We start from the raw sequence: 22846 nt of genomic DNA, 5'->3' as shown, positions 1-22846 counted from the left end.
CTCCCCTGGGCCAGCTTGAGGCCATCTCTTCTTGTTCTATTGTTTGTTACTTGGGAGAAGAAGCTGACACCCACCTTGTAACGGGTAGTTGTAGAAAATAAGGTCTTCCCTGAGCCTCCTTTTCTCTTCTTAAGACTTGTTCTCTAAATACTTCACCAACTTCTTTACTTTTCTTTGGACACATTCCAGCATCTGTCTGGCTTGTAGTGAGAGGCCCAAAACCAAATACAGTATTAAGGGCACAGCCTTACCAGCACAGAGGAAGACTTCCACAACCCAACTGAATACATCCAGTAAATCATTCTGCATGTTCTCTACTTAAAATACTTAGGTGCCGAAATACTTTTGTGCTGAGCACAGTATAATTCTGGAAGATGTGGGTCTTTCTCAGGCACTGCAATGTGACCAACTTATCTGCCCATACAGATGTTTACAAACCCTCAACAAGGCTAGATGCCCCAGTCAGTTCTGGTGACAGCAAAACTAGTGGTTGTCAAGTCACTTGCTTTAAATAGCAAGAAGTTAATTTCTAAGTGCATGCTGTTTTCACTAATAAAAGTTTACCTGGTTATCTCATTTAAGACTACACTTTTAAGATTTTCACAAAGCATAAGAGGACATAAAGTATATAAGGTTTTGACCTCAGCTGCTCTCCACAGCCAGCCCCAAAACCAACTGCAGCATGAATTCCATCTCAAAAGTTTACCCTGCCTGCACAGCAGCCTAGCAAGCAACACAGGCTTGCAAAAGGCCACATGGATCAGGAGTTACCTACTGCAGAGGTCTGACCAACAAACAAAAGCCTCTCCATGTCAATATGAATTGTCAAAAATACTTGTGATTTGTGTATTGCAGAGCTAGAAACAGAAAGCAATGTTTGCATCACACTGATGCTATTTGAATAGCTTTTTCTTCAAAGGGCAAACAATTTGTTCCCCTGAAACCTTGCTTACAACAGCAATGACTGGGCTCAATTTCAATAGCAACTAGAACTGCCGTTTTCAAAAGGAAACTCAATGCTATTAAAGGTTAAGGAGGCACAGAGATAAAAAATACATGATAAGAACCAATATTTAAAAGCCTTGTACTTAAAGAGAAACAGGATGGGCAGAAGATAAAGCTGGGGACAATGCATGTGCAAAGAGCAGAGCAGAAACTGGAGTATTGGCAAATGACAAACTGAGGCCAAAGGCTGCTAGAAATCCATTGAATGAAGTAAGGGAACAGAATGAGGCACTCCTCAAACATACCCTTGAAGTTATGAAAAATACTACCATACTGAATTTTATCCTAGCAGAGAATCTGGTTTGGAAGAAGCACTTTGCTAGCAAGACTTCTGGAAAATCTGTACCTTCTGTTCATAGCTTAATACAAGAGAATAGCAAAGTCAACTCTAGCTGATGTTATATTGGATTCCTACTGGGTACAGGTGAACCATTTAAACTAGAAAATTATGATCCTCTGCAGGCAAAGGGCAATGTTCTAATTTGTTTTGCAAATACAATAGTCTTTACCAATCTCTATTTTACTTGTTTGGACATGTTGAGAAAGAATTCTTCAAACAAAAACAAGCAGGGGGAAACAGCCATATAAAAATATAAAAAGGATCTGCTAAGAGATGCTTTATTACATGCCAAAAAAAGAAAAAACACTGTGCTACATCCATGAAAGAAAGCTTTTTTGGTTGAAGAATCCTGGCTGAGAAGAATGACAGCAGCAGAGAAACCTGTAAAACAAACCCACAGTACATAACAGATGGGGGGAAAAGACAGTGATAGGAATGAATACAAATTAACATTGCAGAAATGCAAACAAATGATGGAATTAAAAAAACTATGGTGAGGTTTATAATAATAAGATTCTCCCTAAATTGAACAAGAGTAAGTGAAAGCCATGCAATGACTTCAACAACTTACAGAAAAATAATTATCAAACAATTTAGAAATAGGCAAATGTATTTGACAACTACTTCTATTTTCCATGCAGAAAGACCAAGATGATAGTATCTTTTCACAGCTTCTAGTGATAATGGCATACCTCCCATGCCATCAGTAACTGGAGAGCTTTACATAGCTTCTCAGTTAAAACCTTGCATTCAAGAGTACAGAGCAGATGAACCAGTAACTTTTGAACTTTTGATTCAGTTACTCTTAAACAGAAACTCTAGAAGTTCCTAGTGACTGGAAAGAGTTAATATCAAAGCAGTATTTAAAAGGGTTAAGTGAGATAACCTATCGAACAGTTTGACATCAGCAGTAAGCAACAACAGGGAAAGGTTATTGTGGGACACAATCAATAAGGCATTGAAAGACAGTAGCATAATTAACACCAATCAACACAGCTGTATGGAAAATAGGCCTGGTCATGTAAATCTGATCATTTGTATGCAGTTACATCACCATGTGATAATGGGAGCGTGCTGACAGAACGTATTTCTAGTCCTAATTTCACACTATGCAGCAATTTAAAGTCATACTATACATAAAATTGTGAATTAAAAGATTCTCCATACTACGTCAACACTGCTCATAGTAAATTAATTTCAGAAGTGACTACCTAAATGTGGAATCAGCATCCAGATAAATACCTTGTCAGTCCAGCAGGGAAGAAAAAGAGGTACAGTATTTGAAAGAGCTACAGACTGCCTCGAAAGGCAAGACTCGTTTACTGAAACAATCTACCTGTGAAATGGTAGATTCACTACTACTGGTACTCTTTCATAAAAATCAAGATCTTGGTGTGTCTCAGTAAGATATGCTACATAAAGAAAATCTTAAAGAACTACTACTCATATATTCTGCATTTCTCTGACCTGCACTGAGCAGGTCCCTCTGGTCTTTAAATTTATACGCCTAGGAAACAATGACCCAGACATTATTAATCCTTCTGGAGTTTAATGAAATAACTGAATCATGCTTAATCCATCTGACACAGCATAAAGTGTCTTGAGCATTTCTATGGGATTTCAACTGTAATCCAGTGTTAAATTACTGGATGATATAAAATATTATCTAGTTGTTTCCCTGAATTTTTTAGTTTTACCTGAAAGCAGGAAAAAATCTATCCCTCTTTGCAGTACCTCATTAGCTTCCTGCATAAATACAGAGGCACTGTACCGTACTCTTGATCCACAACTTCCCATGCAGACCACTTTGACCTACTGCTTAGGAAATTATTTTAAAGTATGTGCTATCAGAAGAGTATTTCCATGGCCTGTCAGAAAGCTTCCCATCAGGTACAGCTGTGACTAACAGTAGCTTCACAGAAATATCTTACACAGGGTTATGCTCTCATATACTTATCTTCCCATCCAGTGCTCTAAGATCAGTACAAGAGAGGTGAATGCTACATTATATCTCCACCAAACATGTAATTTGCTCCTGTATTTGAAACAGAACACAGGGATTTGAAATGGAGTTGTAGACAACTCCAGAATAGACCAAGAAACTATATTCTCAGGTTTGCAGCAAGTGCTCAAATTGCAAAGTATCCTCTTATGTTTCCTGCTGTATTGAACATCTACTTCTGGTACAATTTTCCCCCTCAGAAGCTGAGCTTCTCTAACACTCAGCACAGAGCAAATTCTTATTTCAGAGCTCTTTTCCAGATGATAGTCTTTGATTTGCAATCCTTTTATCCACAAGGTATCAAAAACTGCTAGGTGCTTAAGTGGATAAAGAATTGGCTTGACAGCTGCATCCAAAGAGTGGCTGTCAATGGCTCCATGTCCCAGTGGAGGCCAGTGACAAGCGGAGTCCCTCAGGGATCAGTCCTGGGACCAGTCTTGTTCAACATCTTTGTTGGCGACACAAAGACTGGCATTGAGTGCACCCTCAGCAAGTTTGCTGATGACACCAAGCTGTGTGGTGCAGCAGACACGATGGAGGGAAGGGATGGCATCCAGAGGGACCTTGACAGGCTGGAGAGGTGGGCACAAGCCAACCTCATGAGGTTCAACAAGACCACATACAAGGTCCTGCATCTGGGTCAGGGCAATCCCATGCACCAATATAGGCTGGGCAGTGACTTGCTCAAGAGGAGCAGTGAAGAAACAAACTTGGGGATGCTGGTGGATGAGAAGCTCAACATGAGCCACCAGCGTGCACTTGCAGCCCAGAAAGCAAATCATGTCCTGGGCTGCATCAAGAGAAGCATAGCCAGCAGGTCGAGGGCAGTGATCCTCCCCCTCTGCTCCACTCTGGTGAGACCCCTCCTGGAATACTGCATCCAGTTCTGGAGCCTCTATTACAAGAGGAATATGGACATGCTGGAAGGTGTCCAGAATATGATCAGAGGGCTGGAGTACCTCACCTGTGAGGACAGACAGAGTTGGGGCTATTCAGTCTGTAGAACAGAAGACTCTAAGGAGACCTTATTGTGGCCTTCCAATATCTGAAGGGAGCCTACAAGAAAGCTGGGGAGGGACTTTTTAGGGTGTCATATAATGATAGGACTAGGAGGAATGGAACAAAACTAGAAATGGGTAGATTCAGATTGGATGTTAGGAAGAAATTCTTCACCATGAGGGTGGTGAGACACTGGAACAGACTGCCCAGGGAAGTGGTGGAAGCCTCATCCCAGGCCAGGCTGGATGTGGCTCTGAGCAACCTGATCTAGTGTGAGGTGTCCCTGCCCATGGCAGGGGGCTTGGAACTAGATGATCCTTGAGGTCCCTTCCAACCCTAACAATTCTATGACTCTATGATTCTCACAGGCCTCAGAAATGTCAGCTCAAAAAGGAAGAGGACACCTGTTAACGATGAAACAGTTCCATAGAAGTAACTGCCTTAATGTAGCCTTTTGGAGAGAACTACTGTGAAATTACTTATTCTGCTTTTTTAAAATCTTATCTTATTTAGATGCAACTACAGAATACTGAAACACTGTACAGTTCTTTTTTCCCCATATCGATATAGTTTCTCTGAACCATTCCTCAACCAAACTGGGAAATCCACAGGTCTATACAGAAAATGAAGAATACTCAACAGGATTCATCTGTATTTCTCACTTCAGCTTGTGTTCTTTCAGTTCTGTATTCAAGTTTCAAATCCAGGGCCCAAGTCTCTGACCCAGGGCTCAATTAATGGCAGAGGGAGAGCTGTACACTGGAACACTTTGTGAGGGTCCAAACAGCAACTCTTTGCACACACAAGTGTCATACAGCTTTAGCTCACCAGCTGAGTTACACCACTTACAAAGCCCAGTAACAAGACAACAGAAACATCTACAACTGCTTTTAAATGAGAAGTCATTTGTATATGGGAAACGCATAAAAAGCACTTTTGTACATCTTTCATTACTCAGTGCGCTGTCCTGCCACTGCTGTCCTCAGATGTTCACTGCACTATGTCTTCCCTTCCTTCATGTCAGGCAGCAGAGCACTGGAGCACTACATGCCACCTGCAAGCCAATAAACACAGGACTTCCCTCATTTAGTGTCAGATGCTTGATGCATGTGCTACTCAGAAGACAGTAAACATCAGTTCAACCATCCATTTCATAGCCATAATCTGTGGCTGAGCATGACTGTGGCCAAAAAACCCCAGATTTTCGCTTGGGTAAGGGATGGGATATTCCTCTCCAAGCTCCTGCAACCATACAGTTTCTATTACACTGCACTGATCCCAAGGACTCCTTTGCATATGAAGAGATCCTTGAAAGCCAGGAATCATACCCTGATGTCTGCTTCACTTATCTCACCCTGACAGTCTGTATCAGCCCTGTAGTCTGAGTTGGACAGGGAGACAGACATTATACAGGATTTCCTACACTGATGACTGTGATGGTGGGAACACCCTAGCCAATGAACTTGGGTTTGCTTTCTCTTTGCTCCTGTCTGCTTTCTGCCCTCTGCCTGATTACCACAGAAATGTCACCTCTTGGATGCCTCCCAGGCCAGGGTCCTAACTCTCTCCCAGGGTTGGCTGTTCTTGCCAGATTTTTGACTCCTGGTCAGACCAGCACCAAGTCTCCCCAAAGAAAAGAGCAACACTTATGTCAGGTTGCCACCAGAACTTCACCATATTTTATCACTTGAAGGATAGGATCAGACCTGGCCCCAGGAGATGCATACTCAGGGAGGCATACGCTGGGAATATGTGGACAGTTGTTCTTGTTCCTCCACATGGCTACTCAACCAGCAGGACACAGCAGGCTGTCACACACTGTTGATGCACTGCTGTAAAACTGGGGACAGTATAAGACTATAAAGTGAAGGCTTTGTCCTGTCACAAAGTGGTTAGCACAGAAAAAGCAACCTCAGAATCTTGGTTTTATTGTGGTCTGTTTGACCCAGTGGGGCCAGAGCCAAGAACACACCCAGCCAGCCTTCTTGGGGGTAAGGCTGGAGTGAAGCATCCTGTGGCCTTCCTCATCCCCTCCAGGGCTTGGCAGTACCCCATATAGCCAGCCTCCCTCTGGAGAACTGTGTCCCATCTTCATTTTCCTGAATCATTTCAGGTTTTGGGACCATTGTCAGACTGCTGCTAGTAGGCAATTAAACAGCCAATGCTGCCAACCAGGTGGCAAATACTGCCCCATAACTTGCCAGAGCAGATGGCAATTTTTTCCAGGTAAAATATCATTGTTGACATCTCAGAGGCTTCAAAAAGTGCTGTTATTGCTCATGATTGAGCACAACATGACACTACAACACAACTTTACCAGGATCCATGCCATGGTCATCTCCCAGCCAATAAAGTTCTACCTTTCCAAGCATAAAAGGCTATCCTCAAATATTGGCATATTGTCTCAACCCTGGCTTTTGTTTAGATAGAGAGTACATTGGTTTAGATATTTATATTTTCAACATACAACCAAAAACAAAGCAGAGGTCTTTTTTTCTTTAAATAATTCCCCTCAGTAAAAGAGTTACCTCTATCTTCATTGTTTATACAGTTGTGAGAGGGAGTTCTTTGGTGGCAAATGCATTTAAAAGGTACAGACAATAATATGGAAGGTGAGCATACCCAGAACTCCAGGAGATGAAATTTTACTTCCATTGGTGATAACTGGCCCTAGAAGACAGTCCTGGGGTGGAAACCTTTAAAAACAAAAATAAAAGAATTATTAGAATGGGTAGTAAAGGGCATACATCATCAAATATTTTATAAGCAGTGCTCAAGATTAAACCTCTTGCTCTTCTGATGATGATCCTATCCATGTTTCCTGGCATTCACAGATAAACTGCTCCATGTTAGGAGTGGAGTGAAACAATGCACCTACTCCCAAAATGGGAAAAGGATGCAAAAACTTGGAAAAACGAAAGCTCCATTTTCTATTCCTCTTCCTCTGGAGTATCTCTAGTTAATGTTCTCTAATCAAATTTAGGTACACAATCTGAAGAGGAAGCACAAGTTCAACCTAGTCATATTTTAATGTATTTTCAGAAATCATTGTTTTTAAGGAACTCTGTGCTATTTGACACCTTATCCCTATGCCATGTTTTCATGGGATAAGGGTGAAGTGTTACTCAGGGAGAGTTAGCTGAATTTGCTTGTGATGAGATCACCCACAAAAAGCATACAAGGAAAGAGGAGAATCAAGAAAGGGTGAGGAAGATCATCCTGAAAAAACCCACAGAAGACACTTCTCCCAGAAGACAAGAAAAGATTACAATCACAAGAAATAGTCGTCGTGAATCAGAGAATGAGATTTATATCAAAAGACAACATGTGAAGGCAGGGAAGCAAAGAAAGCCAATCCTGAGATTTGATAAGAGGTCATGAGATGTGGTTTTACCAGTGGTAAAAAGGGCCAAAGTGAAACTGCTGAGAATCTAAGATGAAACTAGAAAAAGGTCTCCTAAGCAGGACTGACTAGATCACAATATGACCAAAAACAAAAAAAAAAAAGGCTGGAAAGTTATGGTTGGTTTTTGTTGGTTTTGTTATTTGGGGTTTTTTGGTTGGTTGGCTGGTTTTAGGGGGTTGTTTTGTTTTAGTCTTTTTAATATGACAGTGATGTATATTTACTTGTATCATGGTAAGGAAAAGACAGGAGGTACTAGAGTGAAGAGTTAAGCAATATGAGTGCAAGGAAGACCAGAAGGATGTGACTGTGGGACAAGAAAAGCAGGTGTAGATCAGAAGAGACTTGTGACTATGACAGAGGAAAAAGGCAGAGTCAGAAAGAATGGTGAAAGACAGCTGAGGAAAAGGGGCAAGTCATGTGTCACTTATTTTTTCCCTTATGGTAAAGTGGAGAAAAGTCAGATTAAAAGGTTAGAAAATATTAGAAGATGGAAGATACAAATGGGATTTTAGGTAAGAGATTTAATCAAATAGGTGGTTTTTAAGCTTTTATCCACATGGAAATGATGATTGCTGTTTACAATAAATTTCACAAAGTGTGTAAAATCCCAAATCCAAAATAACTTGCAGCAAAACCTGCACTAATTACAATTAAATCTATATTTTAATAGGAAATTCCAGGTATGTTCTGTTTTTGATCCCATTCTCCAGCAAGGCAGGGTGCTTCTTTTCAAATGACTCAAATTAATTCGTATGTTCAGCCTCATTAGCAACCATCTCCATTCCCCTGTGGTTTTAATTACACAGGTCTCTCTGTGCACAGCTATCTCAGTCCTTCCCCCAAAACAATCTACAGCATTGCCTTTTTTTTTTCCTGTTTTATCATTCTTCAAATGCTCCTAATTACACTGGAGGCAGCCAAGGTGATGAGGGCAGAAGGGTGCTTTCACACGGAGAATGCAAGGCAGGAGATGCAGCCAGCAAGGCACATGCACCTGCTGGGCAGGGCTAAGCTGCTCTTCAACAATTTTACTCACTTTAATCAAGACAACACATCAGCACAACAGGCTCAAGGGAAGGGTCACACCCTCTGCTTTGACACTGAGCCTCAGGCACATGGCACTGACTTCTTCCAGTAGCCTGCTTCCTGCTCTGTGAGCTCCCCATGCTAGTCTACCACTTTTACACCCGGCACATGAAGTCACAGGGCAGGAATGAGACTCTGACACCCTACCAAAACTGGAAGGCACAGGAGGTCCCAAAGTACAGGATGATACCTGGCTGCAGCTCTTCCTGCAAAGTGCCCATCCTGGCAAGCCCAGCACACCACTTCAGACATCAGCCCATGGCAGAAGAAAGTCTCATGACCTGCTCCAAAGGTCTGGCCTGGCCTTTAGCCCATTTTTTAAGCAGGCACAGCAGCAAAGATAGCAAGATAATGAGACAACCTGTTTCCAAGTGGAAATGGAAATAAAAGCTGATGTTTCATAAAAAAGTGAGCTCTGCCCACAAGGAGCAAGCAGATATCTGCTTCAGCCCTTATTTGCACTCTATTAACAGAAAAAGACTGCAAGCATGACTGACAGAAAAAAACCTCAGAAGAAAGGACCTCTGCTCCACATCAACTCTGCATCCCCAGAGGAGAGCCTGAATAGCTCAGGACCACTCCCATGCTATTCCCAGCTGTCCTGGGTCAGCAGCAACATAGCATGGATTATAGCAAGTTGGATTTGTTATGTAAGGGACATGTTGCTCATGGCTTCTTTCAAATCCCAAAGACATTGCTGTTATGTAATAGGAACAATCAAACAGGGCAGCTTTTCTGTGATTTGATTTTTTTTAAAGTGCTGAGCAGCTAAAAATGAACATTGTGGGTCTGTCAGACTCAGTGTTATGTTTTCCACTCTAATCAGTTTAACTTTAAAGCTGCTGCAGTTACAGGGACAGTGACTCAGCTCTCATTTATCCTGAGGCCTCAAGATCTAGAAAGGAGAAATTAAGCAACCTTTGTCCACCTTCCCACCAGGTCCTCAGTGCAGGGCTGAATCTGAACCAAGCCTGAGGGCTTTAATTTCTTCAGCATTGCATTGGCTCTGCCATTACAGGCTTACTCACACGAGTTCAGGCCATGGACCTGGCCCTGAACTTTGCTGCATGGATTGGATGGTGGCTGTGAGCATCTGACACTTAGGTTTTCATCAATGAAAAGTGCAAGCTCATTTAGCAGTCTCCTGAGTTCCTGATCTTAAATTATTACTGTAAAATAATTCTTATGGCAATGCAGTAATGTATACAACCAGCTTTACCCTACACACCTACACATCCACATCATATGTGTATTAAAGCCCACTGTTTGACCCAACTGTAAGCCACTTAATTCATGCATTTGAGTCATGGTCCAGCAATATCAAGGATGGGTACATGCAGATGTTTTAGGAACTCCTAGCTGGTAATTTGATCAAGCTACTGTTGTAGCAAGATACGCATTTCGCCCAGCCTGGTTCTGGTATAGAAACTTACTAATTTCTTTCCAGCTTACAAACTATGTTTAAATAACACTTTCCATTCATTTCATGTGGCCTTTTAAGATTTTCTTAGATCTCGAAAGCACTCTTTTCATGTAGATCTCATTTTCTATCTATTCTCCAAGCCCTTCACCTTTTAACATATTGAAGAAATAGCCAAATTGAATACAGCCCATGTTGAATATTTGTTTGGGTTGTCACAGAATTGTCAGGGTTGGAAAGGACCTCAAGGATTATCTAGTTCCAACCCCCCTGCCATAGGCAGGGACACCCCACACTAGATCAGGATGCTGAGAGCCACATCCAGCCTGGCCTTGAAAACTTCCAGGGATGGGACTTTCACCACCTCCCTGGGCAACCTGTTCCACTGTCTCATCACCCTTATGGTGAAGAAGTTCTTCCTGACATCTAATCTAAATCTACCTTACTCTAGCTTGGATCCCTTCCCCCTAATCCTGTCACTACCCAACACCCTAAAAAGTCCCTCACCAGGTTTCTTGTAGGCCCCCTTCAGATATTGGAAGGCCACAGTAAGGTCTCCTCAGAGCCTTCTCTTCTCCAAACTGAACAACCCCAACTATCTCAGCCTGTCCTCATAGGAGAGGTGCCCCAGCCCTCTGATCATCCTTATGGCCCTTCTCTGGACACATTCCAGCATGTCCATATCTGTCATAGCATTAACTCTCAAATAACATATCCAGATTGTGACCGTGATACAGTAACCCTATCCTAAGTACCTGTTCTTGATCTCTAACATTTCTAACCTTCTGCATGCAGCTGTTTGATTTCACCAAGGCTCGTATATATTGTCTCCAGAGATTATTTTACTGTTTTCCCATTTTAAAGCCTCACTATTATATCACACCAATAGCTAACCAATCTTTCATCATAACAGCAAGAGAAGAACCTAAAAATCCTGATGGTCTGGTAGACCAGAAGAAATACATTATTCTGAGAGCATGGCTCTGCCAAGCACACTCAAGTGCAATTTACTTCTGAATGTCTTATCTGCACCCAACACCCTGCCAGCTTTCCCTGTACAAAGCACATCATGATTCCTTCCAGCATTCTGGCACAAACAAATTGCATCAAGCTTGAAAATGCTTAATAGAAAGCTTAATTTTTTCCCATCACAATCTAACTCTTGTTCAGTAACACTAACACACCCCGCAGCACAGAAATATACCAGTTGGGCATCATCCAGTCCCTAAGAGTTTTTCTGGCAGTATAAACTTGAGATTTATTATGAAAACTGCCTTGGACTGAAAAAAGTCACAAGTGGCTTAAAGGGTTGTTGCCCTATGCGAAATTTGGCAGAGACCTTATGTGCCAGGGGGCAAAAGCACTACTAGAGCATCTCTGTTCTTCAAGCTATCCTTGTCTGCCAGACTGGCCCTTTGGCAGCATTAGCATTTTGCCATAACTTGAAGCACCCTGTGGGGATAATAAACTCAGAAGCCAATTCATTTAGTATAAGCTATCAAACAGTTAAAATTCAAGAAGTAGAACTTAAGAGAAGTTTGGTTACTTTTTAACTATGATTTCAAAGGAAGTCAGTCTCCTGTAAGCATTTGGTGATTATGCCCATGCAGTGAAACTCACAGCTGTGCAAAGTTATGCCTTTCCTCCAGCTCTGCAACCCATTCTATAGCTGTTTTGTTTAAACAAGTTTATCCCTGGGCAGAATAGCCCTCAGGCTCATATGAGGAGCAGCAACCTGTATTACATCATCATCTAAATTAAGAGTCATGATTTCACACTGGGGGGGGGAATTCAAGGAATTTTCTCAGCTGATGCTGTAGCTAGTTTTGAGGATTGCATAAAATCACTGATTTGCAAGTGATGTCACTAACAACAAAAGCCTGATAACCACAGCTACACCAGATGCTTCTGAGGATTAAGTCATTTGCAAAGACTTTTGCTGTGGATGGCTCTGCTGGAACAAAATGAACTTCTCTATCCACAGTGCCCAAATGCCCTGCAAGAGTGGGCTGGCATACTCCTCCCACCTTTTGGAGAGGAAGCTAAGGCACAGTCTTAAACTGACTTTACCACAATTACATGGAAAGATAACTTGAATCTGCTTACTTTCCAGCCAGTTCATCACTGATGTCACTTTCTGTACAGCAGCACATGCTGTGCCACAACACAAAAGCAGCAATAACTTTTCCTTGAGCAGAACAGAGTTCCTGCCCTGAAACGTGAAGATTCACTACCTTAGGAGATTTGAAGTTATTAGCCTGACTGCCAGCTTTGTAGCCACTTTATTGAAAAACAGAATAGAATTCCTTTAAGAAATCACTAAGGTGATTGCTTAAATATTTAACAGCCCTTACTTGTACTGAAGACCTATTTTTCAGGTTTTACAGATATGCCTTTTGACTGAGAAATACTAACTTGGTTCTTTATCATGACAGAGTAACAAGAGACAGAGGTTTAATTGGTATAAATCACTTAGTTGTAAAGTTGCAGGAATTTACAACAGTTAATCATTTCCCTCCTGCAGACCCTAACCAAGTAGGTCTTTCTCATTAAACTGATGACTGGGGACAGTCAAGTGGTTACAGAATTTGGCCATACCTTGGAGATATTTCTGGTGACCTTGGATGAGTTGTTAGACCTTATCCTTTCACAAGTTCCTCACTGGAAAATCCAGCATAGCAAGATGACATCATAGAACAACAATGGTTGAAACAAGTAAGGTTTTCAGAGAGTGGAGCACCAAATGCAACAGAAAGTGAGGGTGTTCCCAGGCACATGAGAATATTGTTTATATTAGAATAGTGCCAGAATAAGTTACACAAAAATTATTTTCTGAAGAAAGACTGTTTCAATGGGCTTGAGTTTGCTATAGCAAGATAGTACAAAACAAGCTATCACACAGTTAAGTTTTGCTGATCTTTGCTTCTTTCTTCCCACTTTCTGCTACTTATGACTTCTGTAACAAAATTGGCTGCATAGTGTTCAGTAAAAGTTGCATTAAACAAGGCCAGTGTAATTATAGCTACCTTATGATAAATGCAGTACTTGCGTAGAGAAAGCATTTGCTAAATCAGCTGTGCCTCAACAGACTTTTTAGCACACCTCAGTATGCAAGCTGGAATGCAAAGAGGAAGAGATCCTCTTGGTTGTTGCTGTCTTTTTGCAAATATTTTTACCCAGATGCCCATTATTATGCCTAGATTTTTTTCTCTTCCAGAATGTTTAATCAAATAGTAAACCAACTACCACCATATGACCCTCTGGAGAGAGCATCTTTGACAGGACTCCCCCAATTCTGGCTACAACTGTCTGTCCTGTGCTAATTTGTGATGCTTCCTGCATGAACTTTGGAAATAAAAAAATGCACACTGGAAGCAGTAAGTCTTGTTCCTCACTTACGATGAAGGAAAAACACTTGGTTTCTCTGCATGGTCTCTGACATACTATTGTGCTTTACAGATGTGGAAAATTGCACCTCTGCAGTAGATGGACATCTTTCTATGCATCTAGCATTGCTTACTCTACCATCAATGTATTTTGCATAGAAATACACACTCCCAAAAATCAAAGCCAGGGTTTAAGTTGTTTTCTTGGTTGCCCCAATCACTAATACAACAGGAAACACCCTAGAAAACATTACCATAGAAGATTTGCTGTGAAGAAATGAAAAACTACTCATCTGGAATTTGTTATATCAGTAGCCAAACATCTACCTCTGTCCTGAAAGAGAGGAATACAAGGAAAGACATATCAAAAGCTACTTCAAACAAACCACATGGACACAGCCTTGCAAACATTCTCTCAAACCCCTCTCATCTCAGGTACTGCTTTCCAAACTGACAGTGAGTTGCTCAAAGCATCACTTACAGAATCCCCCTTCTGTGCCTTAAAACAGGATTTTAAGGTGATGCTAAATAAAGTATAATGGGAAGTTAAACCTCATTTGCATACATGTAGCTCACTGCTACCACTCTCCTGAAGCACAGGCTGTAGTGCTCTCCACAACAGATTGCAGAAATAGGAGACAAGTAGCCGGGTTTATTTAATTGCATTGGAAAAAGGCAGACTAGTAGAGTTTATGCAGCAGGAGATATAGAAAAGCCCACTTCCCTGCTTAAAACTGGGGGATAAGAAAAAACAAAACCTAGAAATGCTACATGAATGTACAGAGCATAAACCAATTCCTGTATGAAATCACATCAGAACAAGACATTTATGCATCACATTATATCCAGCTCAGTTGCTACCAAGTGCCTCCTTAATTCAGTCATCCATTGCAAAGTTAGCCTGTCTACAAACACTTGACATTTAATCATTTTGCTACCAATGCCTTAATGACAGTAAATATTTTTAATCCTTGACCCTGATCAATATTTATTAATTTTCAGATCTTTGACATTTTTAATGCAATGATGTACGTCAAAACTCCTGATGGCTTGCCCTTTTCATGTTTAGAGTGATCAGAGATCACTTAGCTCTGTTAGGGAGCACAGGCTGATGTGAAGGCTGAGGCACAGCACACAAGCCCCCTCTGCACTTCCGTCACCTTTGGGTTGCAGTGACAGGGACCAGGCAAAAAGAAGCAGAGGCAAAGGTGGCAAGCGAGATGAAGTGAAGAGAAGAAAAAGGCTACCAGACTCACCTAAAGAGTGGAAACAACAGACCTAGGTGACCATCTCTCGGGGCAGTAGTGCTTTATGTGAGTAAGGAGAGCTGAACACGCTGCACTATCTTCCATGAATGTCAGCTTCCCCTTCCTACCGAAGCAGCATCTTGCAATTCACAGTAGCTGCTTTACCTTACGTGGTTCTTAAGAGAAATATTAAGACGCCGTTTAACTCCTGGAAGAGTCAGAGAGCACCTGTACCTACAGCTTTAGCCCGGGAGCCGGCGAGCTAAGGCAGCTCAGAACTCACCCGCAACTCGCCCCTGCTGGGCGCTCGCCCATGTCCGGAGGTCCTCAGCCCGCCGCGGGACCCTGCTCCCCGTATCACTGTCACGCCGCTAACGCACTGCTGCCATGCCCGTTTAGCAATCCCACTCATTAGCATCCTCGAAACTTTTGTCTGAACAGATTCGATAGCGCACACTATGCACCTTCACAAGCTGGGCTGGCTTCGCTGTCTCACCACCTGAACGTGCGCCCTCACCACCGGCAGCGATGAGGACCAGCCTCGAGACCTGCCGCGTCTCCGGCCCCCGCGTTTCCCCCCGCGCAGGAGCCGTTCCTCAGCTCGAGACCTTTCTGCCTGCGTCCTGTCCCCCAGCCACGGCGCTCCAGAAGCGCAGCCGAGACCCCGCGGGGCAGGAGGCTTCGCGTCCGGGCAGGAGAAGCGGAGGGCGGCTCCCTGATACACTCGACAGTCCTGGAGGGGAGGTAATGTGGGGCAGGAAGGAGGAACCTCCATCCCTGCCACCACACGAAGGGGAGCGGAGCCCGCGCTGCCCACAACGGGACAGGGAACGCGTGGGCGGCGGGGATGCGCGGTGCTCACCTGCCTCCGCGCCGGTGGCGCCGCTGCTGCTGTCGGTGCTGCGGCTGCCTCCTCCTGCCGGCAAGCCGGAGCTGCGGCGGGGCGCGGGCCACGCTTATATAGCGGCGGGGCGCAGCCGCCCAGAGTGCCCGTCGCCGCCCGCGCCCGCGCCGCCGCCGCACCTCGCCGGGCCGGGCCGCAGCGCCCCCTGCGGGACCGCGCCGAGCCCTGCACCGCCGCCCCAGGCGGGCCACCCCCGCCCCCTGCCCGGCCCTCACCGGGCTGCCGGTGACCGATAGCCCCCAAAAGGACCTGCCGGTGAAGATACAGGCGTCAGGACAGAGGAGGTGATGTATGTAACACAGAAACTTCTCGCGCCCGCGTCCGTGGGACGCTTCTGGCTTTGCCCGGCATTCCTGGGAATTGCCGTGGTTACGCAGGCAAATTCCACCCCGCAACGAATAGTTGGTTTGCAGCAGATTATTGGAATTTTCCTGGGAATGGAAATGACAGGAGCAGGTCAGCGGCTGCCGGGGAAGGCGTAACGGTGACATCAAACAGAAATGGGACTTGTCCACGGTAAGGCTTTCCCTTCCTTGCCCAGCCGCTCTCCAGCTTTTCCTCACTCCCGGGCGATTTCTCTTTCACCTTAAAGTGCACAAAATGTTAATCAAATGAACAGGCAGACACACAAATCTGGTTTTCGGCAAAACCCATCGCTCAGGTGGTAATCTCCATCGCTCTCACTGTGCTTAAACTCTTGCCCAGGGGTTCTGCTCCTGTTACACAGGGCAGCAAGATTTGTGATGCAGGCAGAGGCTCTCTGTTTAAAACCTATCTGCATGGACAGCCTGGGCTACCGTGGTCTCCATGCCTATTGTTGTTATGGACCTGACGAGCCAGCGCTTATTGTTTCAATCAGTTGTTAAAATCAGCAGCAGGCACGAGATCAGATGGGAGTTTTATGATCTGTGTCTAATGCTGGGCAACTCAGTTAATTTTTATTAAGTCCTCTGGGCAAATGCATGAAGGTCTGTTCAGGAGAAGGTGGTGAAGGGGTTTCCAGTTCAGAAGTCTGGCCAGATGGCATCCTCCTTCCTGGGAGCCCCCAGACAAGGCCTGGAGGCACCAGAAGAGCAAGGAGCACAAGACAGCAAGTGCCTAGGAGTCTGGGAAGACCAGGGCAGAAATGTCTGTGGTCTGCATCCCAACCGCAGCCTGAGCCTTCGGCAGCTGAGATCCAGTATAACATTGTGGAAAGACTGCCCTTACCCAGTGCCTGTCTGATTGGGCTGGTGCTACAGCCTCATACAGCAGGACAGTCACTGTCACAGAATGTATCCTTATTTCCCAAGCAGGCGATAACTTCCTTATTTCTGCTTGTGCTCAAACACATTGCGCCTCTCTATCTCCAGTCTGAAGTACCAAGAACCATCCCTGTGGCATCATTAGAGGTCTATTCCAACTGAAATAATTCTGTGGTTCTGTAAGTGAGCCTCTTATCCTTAAAAGACCTTCCTTAAAGGTTTGTCTTCCCTGATGAACAAAGATGTTTTCCCCACCCCCAGCCCAACCATGCTAGACTAAACCCTACGCTTGAGTTGCAAAGGCAATGAAGATAAAGCATCATAGCTGGTGAAGTTGCTGAGAGCATCCCTCTGGCTGGCACAGAGGAGGACCCTGACAACACAGGCACTTGGAAGTTTAGCTGTAGTGGTTTATGGCATGAGCCACCACCCTTACCCCAGCTCTGCTAGAGCTTCCCAGATCCCAGCAGACTCAACATAGCACCCCTCAGCTCACAATTCAGAATATTATTTATGTTCAAACCCTGAGCTTATCTCTGGTTACAATAATGGGAAGGGATCCTGAGAAAGCAAATGAAGCCATCCAGCACCTCAGCCATTAATTTTTAGAAAGCAGCACTGCCATTTGTCTTGTCCAAAGGTATCATCATGAAACTGTTGATGACAAGGACTCACAGGCTTTTACTGTCCTCATTTTACGTTACTACTTGAAGGAACATGCTGGATATATTAAAGCAGGGACAATAACTGAGAAAGCCCAACAAAGTATTAATCAGTCTGTCAAACCTATTATATGGAAAGAGCCTGAATACATGCCAGTATTGAGTTTCTTCCTTCAATTTTTGCAACATTTTTGCAAACAATTATCACTCCCAGCACTTGACTTCTGATCACGGAGCTATTGCACTCTGAAAGATAATTCGTGCCATTATCACACCTAATTAAAAGCTACTTAGCTGTAGAATGTGGGCTCAGCTTTATTTTTAGATTCTGTGCAGAACTTAAATTATCTGCTGTAGATAATTCACATAAATTTGTTTTTCTTCAACATGTGGAAGAGAGATCTGTAGCCCATACAAATGTACAATGAAAGATTCCTTGTGTGACTCCAAAAAGCAGAAAGGATAACAAAAATTTGTTGTTTACGCTCTAAAGGGCACAATAATATGATGAGAAATTGAAGCAGTGGATGGCATTTAGGAATGTAGGCAGAGCAGTTTGAAGCACAGTTTCAAGCCAAAACCACTTTGTTGATGTGTTTAGGAGCAAGCTGCTGCAGCTACAGGGAGGTGGCAGAGCAGCCTCACACACAGACCTGGAAATAGAAGGCAGGGAGTAACCCATGGCCCAGACCATGGACGCTCTGTGAGCACACAAGGCTGGATACAGCCCTTGATGGAACTGAGAAACAGAGCAACCACATGTCTTGTCCATGGCTGACACAACAAGCACCACAAGTCTCCCTCCCTTTCCTAAGAGCATAGATAGTTGCCACAGTGTAGATGCCTTTTACTGCATGTCCAAGCTTCATTGCTTGTGTTTAAACAAGTACCAGGACATCTCAATGGCTGTGTTTGTGCTGATGGACATGACCAATATGGATTGCTGATCATCTACATTGCTTAACTGCTAGGGTGCTCCAGGGCATAGTCTTGGCTAACGACACATGACCTGGCACTCAGGAGAGGCTGGCCCCAGGGAGCAGCAGAGATGGGTCTGCACTGCTTCCCATTGCCTCCACCCTACACAGACTTCCATTTTTGTCTCAGGAGGCTTTGCAGCCACAAACTTCCCTCCTTCCACACCCCAGTTCACACAATACAAGCCCTGTTTCATAGAATAAAACAGGATTCTTGTGGGCTACAAACCAGCAATTACTTTAGTTCAGACAGCATAAATTACAACACACAACAAAAGGAGGGAAACATCTACACATTAATACTAGTGTCTTAGGGCTACAGGGGCACCAGATGGAAGACCAGAATCAAGCACTGTGCAGCATGGACATAGCCAGTCTGTGCTGCTTGGCCCAGGGATCAGAGAGTAGTTCCTGGCTCTACTTACTTAATGGTGAACACAGCTGGTGATGCTAGCAGGCTGCACAAGGCTTATTTCTCTGCAGAAATCAGCAAGAGGCACAGTCAGCATTCAGCTTTGCAGATTACCTGAGAACAATGTAAGTCAGGAAAAAAACATACCCTCCCCTCTCCCCAGCTGCAACATCGTATGAAGGGTATTGGCTCCAGAAGATTTTGAAAAGGTCTTTGTACCAAGGAGGATGCAGCTTTGATCCACACAAGAGAGAGCCCACAGAACAGCTCCTGGGATGCATTGCCAGGAGTGAGATCACTGAGGGCACACAGAAAAGCCGACAGATGCCTGGCTGACCCTGGTAAGCCCTACCAGAAGGGAGGTGACAGGCAGAGCCTGCTGCAAGCAGGGAGAAGGTGTCAGGGCTACTGCCTGAGAGCACAGATACGTGGATGTCTAGAGCTGGCAGCCTGCCTGCAGCCCAATGCCCAGCTTTGGCTAGGAAAGGTGCTAAGGCTACCATCTCCAAAGGGAAATTTCCTGAGCCATTCAGGTCTGGCCCACACACATTTTATCAGCAACATTTTTGCAGCTGAAAGTATGTTTTCCTGCTGCTTTGGTTTGTGTTTGAGGTTATGGATTTTTTTTTTTTGTTCGGGGTTTTAGTGAGGTTTTTTTGGTCCAGTTTTGTTCAGTATCTTTATCAATGACCTGGATGAGGGGATTGAGTGCACCCTCAGCAAGCTCGCTGATGATACAAAACTGGGGGGGTTGGCTGACACCTGTCAGGCTGTGCTGCCATCCAACGTGACCTGGACAGGCTGGAGAGCTGGGTGCAGGCAAACCTCATGAAGTTTAATAAGGACAAGTGCAAGGTCCTACACCTGGGGAGAAATAATAACAGACACCAGTACACGTTAGGGGCTGCCCCGTGGAAAGCAGCTCCCCAGAGAAAGACCTTGGAGTGCTGGTGGACAGCAAGTCCTCCATGGAACAACAATGTGCTCTTGTGGCCAAGAGAGCCAATGGGATCCTGGGGTGTATCAAGAAAGGTGTGTCCAGCAGGTCTAGGGAACTTCTTCTAGCTCTCTGCTCTGCCCTGCTGAGACCACACCTGGAATACTGTGTCCAGTTTTGGGCTCCTCAGTTCAAGAGAGACAGAGACCTGCTGGAGAGAATCCAACAGAGAGCAATAAGGACAATTAGAGGACTTGAGCATCTCCCCTGTGAAGAGAGACTGAAATCCCTGGGGCTGTTTAGTCTTGAGAAGAGAAGACTGAGAGGGGATCTGATCCATGTCTATAAATATGTGAGGAGTGGATGTCAAGTGGAGGGGGCCAGGCTCTTTGCGGTGGTTCACAGTGATAAGACAAGGAACAATGGGTTCAAACTAGAATGTAGAAGAGTTCACCTCAACATGAAGAGAAACTTCTTTACAGTGAGGGTGACAGAGCACTGGAACAGGATGCCCAGGGGGGTTGTGGAGTCTCCTTCTCTGGAGACTTTCAAAACCCACCTGGATGCATTCCTGTGCAGACTACCCAAAGTGATCCTGCTCTGGCAGGGGGGTTGGACCTGATGATCTCTTGAGGTCCCTTCCAACCTCTGATATACTGTGATACTGTGAATTTTGTGGGGAGGGGTTGTTTTTCTTGAGGGGTGTGCATGTGTTTGTTTTGTTTGTTTTAATGTAGACAATTACTGTAGTCCTACCAGCTATTTTTATTTAAGTGCTGTTTCAGCTACACCAGCTGAAACTCAAGTGCTGACATATTTGTCCCAGAATGAAGGTGTCTGATACTGATTTAGGTATCATCTGGTCTTGAATAGCTGTAACATCACAAGCTCTTTTCTATTACATCAACATGAAGGGTGATTCTGTCACTTAAACTGTTATCAGTACAAATAAAGTGAGACAACTTTTATATCTCTATAAACACCAAGGAGCTGGCTTTAACTGTGGTTGCTGCTATTCTTATCATGGGACAGACTGGCTTGTCACAACCTCCCAAATAAACCTGTGCTGTAAAGATGTAGTAGAGCTCTATATAAATGACAGCTTAACCAATTTATTCTTTCATTTATGAAGGTTGGCTGGCCAGCTACTGAGAAATAAAAGGCTGTAGCCAGGGCTAATCTACCACAAAAAGGATACAGTCTTGCCAGAAAAATATCAACTTAATCTATGAAGCTGATTGCTCTTTCATTCAGATGATGAGGACCATCTTGTACACTCAAATTGCTAGTGACTGACAGTCCTGCAAAAGCATATTGCATTAGGCATGCTAACAGCAATAACCTGATAATTTTTTGAGGAGAGAACAACCAAGTGGTGAGGATGACTTCAAATACTCTTTTGAAATGGCTCAGATTATTTTAAGACATAAATTCAAAGTCTTCTGGGATCACAATAGTTGCCTCTCTGAGCTGTGTTACTGCTTGATAAAAGCAGTGAAACACTGCAGACAGATGATAAAGCAGTTTGATGTGAGCTCTTGTGAATGACACCATGGAAGAAATCTGTCCCATGGGACCTGAGGAATCTCAACCATGAAGAAGAGTAATTGCGGTCAGATAAAAATGGCAGCTTGCTCAATGCATCGGCTCCCTATCAGAACAGATACAATTGCACACATTTGCTTGGACAAAGGGGATTTCTTTCTGTGCATAATTTCTCATCAAGGATTGCACAGTTTAAGTAACATATTACAGTTCTTTCTTTTTATTTTTTTTCCAGTTGTGGTAGGTGGAAATTACCCCCCAACTAATTTGAGAGAATTATCCCCCCAAAATAAAATTGCCAGACCAGATCAGTTGATGGAAACAAATGAAGCTATGTTTACAAGAAAAACTACAATCTAAAAATATGAAATGCAAAGAACATGGCCAAATTATACAATATTTACATGTATTTATGATTTATAAACAACACAAGAACCCCCCTGGACAAAACCAGGGGGCTACCAATAGCTTCCCCCTCTCCCCCACCTGGACAAGGGAAAGAGAAAGAGGAGAAAAGCAGAAAGTAGTTTGTTAGTACTTAGCCACAAGAAGAATGCAGCCAATGTCAGCGACAGCCAAGCAAAAGCACCAGCTAGCATCTGCTAGAGTGAAGAACCGAGAAGGAGTTAGTTTATACAACTAACTTTATGTTAGTTATCAGACCAGTGGTATTATTTAGACCTTACCATTATTTTCCCTTTACATCCAATGGTAATTTATTTAAATTCTACCACTTTCTACTCAATCTGTGGAAAACTTCCTAGGCATCAGCCTAAAACTGCCACACCAATTTATACTGAGGAAACATTACAGTGATGGAAAATTCAGCTGTTGTGATAGCCTGAGCAGCATGACTCTCTGCATTTTATGAATTACCCTGAATCACAGAGAATCCTAGAATGATAGGGGTTGGAGGGGACCTCTGGAAATCATAGAATCATAGAATGGTTTGAGCCACAGAAAACAGAGTCCTTAGATACAGACAATTCCTATTCAGATAGCAATGTCTAAGACAATGGAATGGTCACATCCCAGGAGAACCACCTCCCTCCTGCTCCTCTGCCAGAAGGTGAGATTTAGAAATCAGCAGAGCTCAGAACCAGGAAACGAGAATCTGAAGTGTCAAATGGGGACCACACCTGGGTAGCTGCTTGCACAGATTGGGATGCTGCTATCAGATAAGTGACACACTTTGCCCTAGTTGCAACTTGCTGACCATGAGTGGGAAAAGGACTGCAGAATCATATATCCTCAGCTGTCCTAACAGCCAGTCC

Source organism: Indicator indicator, chromosome 1, assembly GCF_027791375.1.
Source record: "Indicator indicator isolate 239-I01 chromosome 1, UM_Iind_1.1, whole genome shotgun sequence".
In the NCBI taxonomy this organism is placed as follows: Eukaryota; Metazoa; Chordata; class Aves; order Piciformes; family Indicatoridae; genus Indicator; species Indicator indicator.
This window is presented reverse-complemented; position numbering follows the sequence as displayed.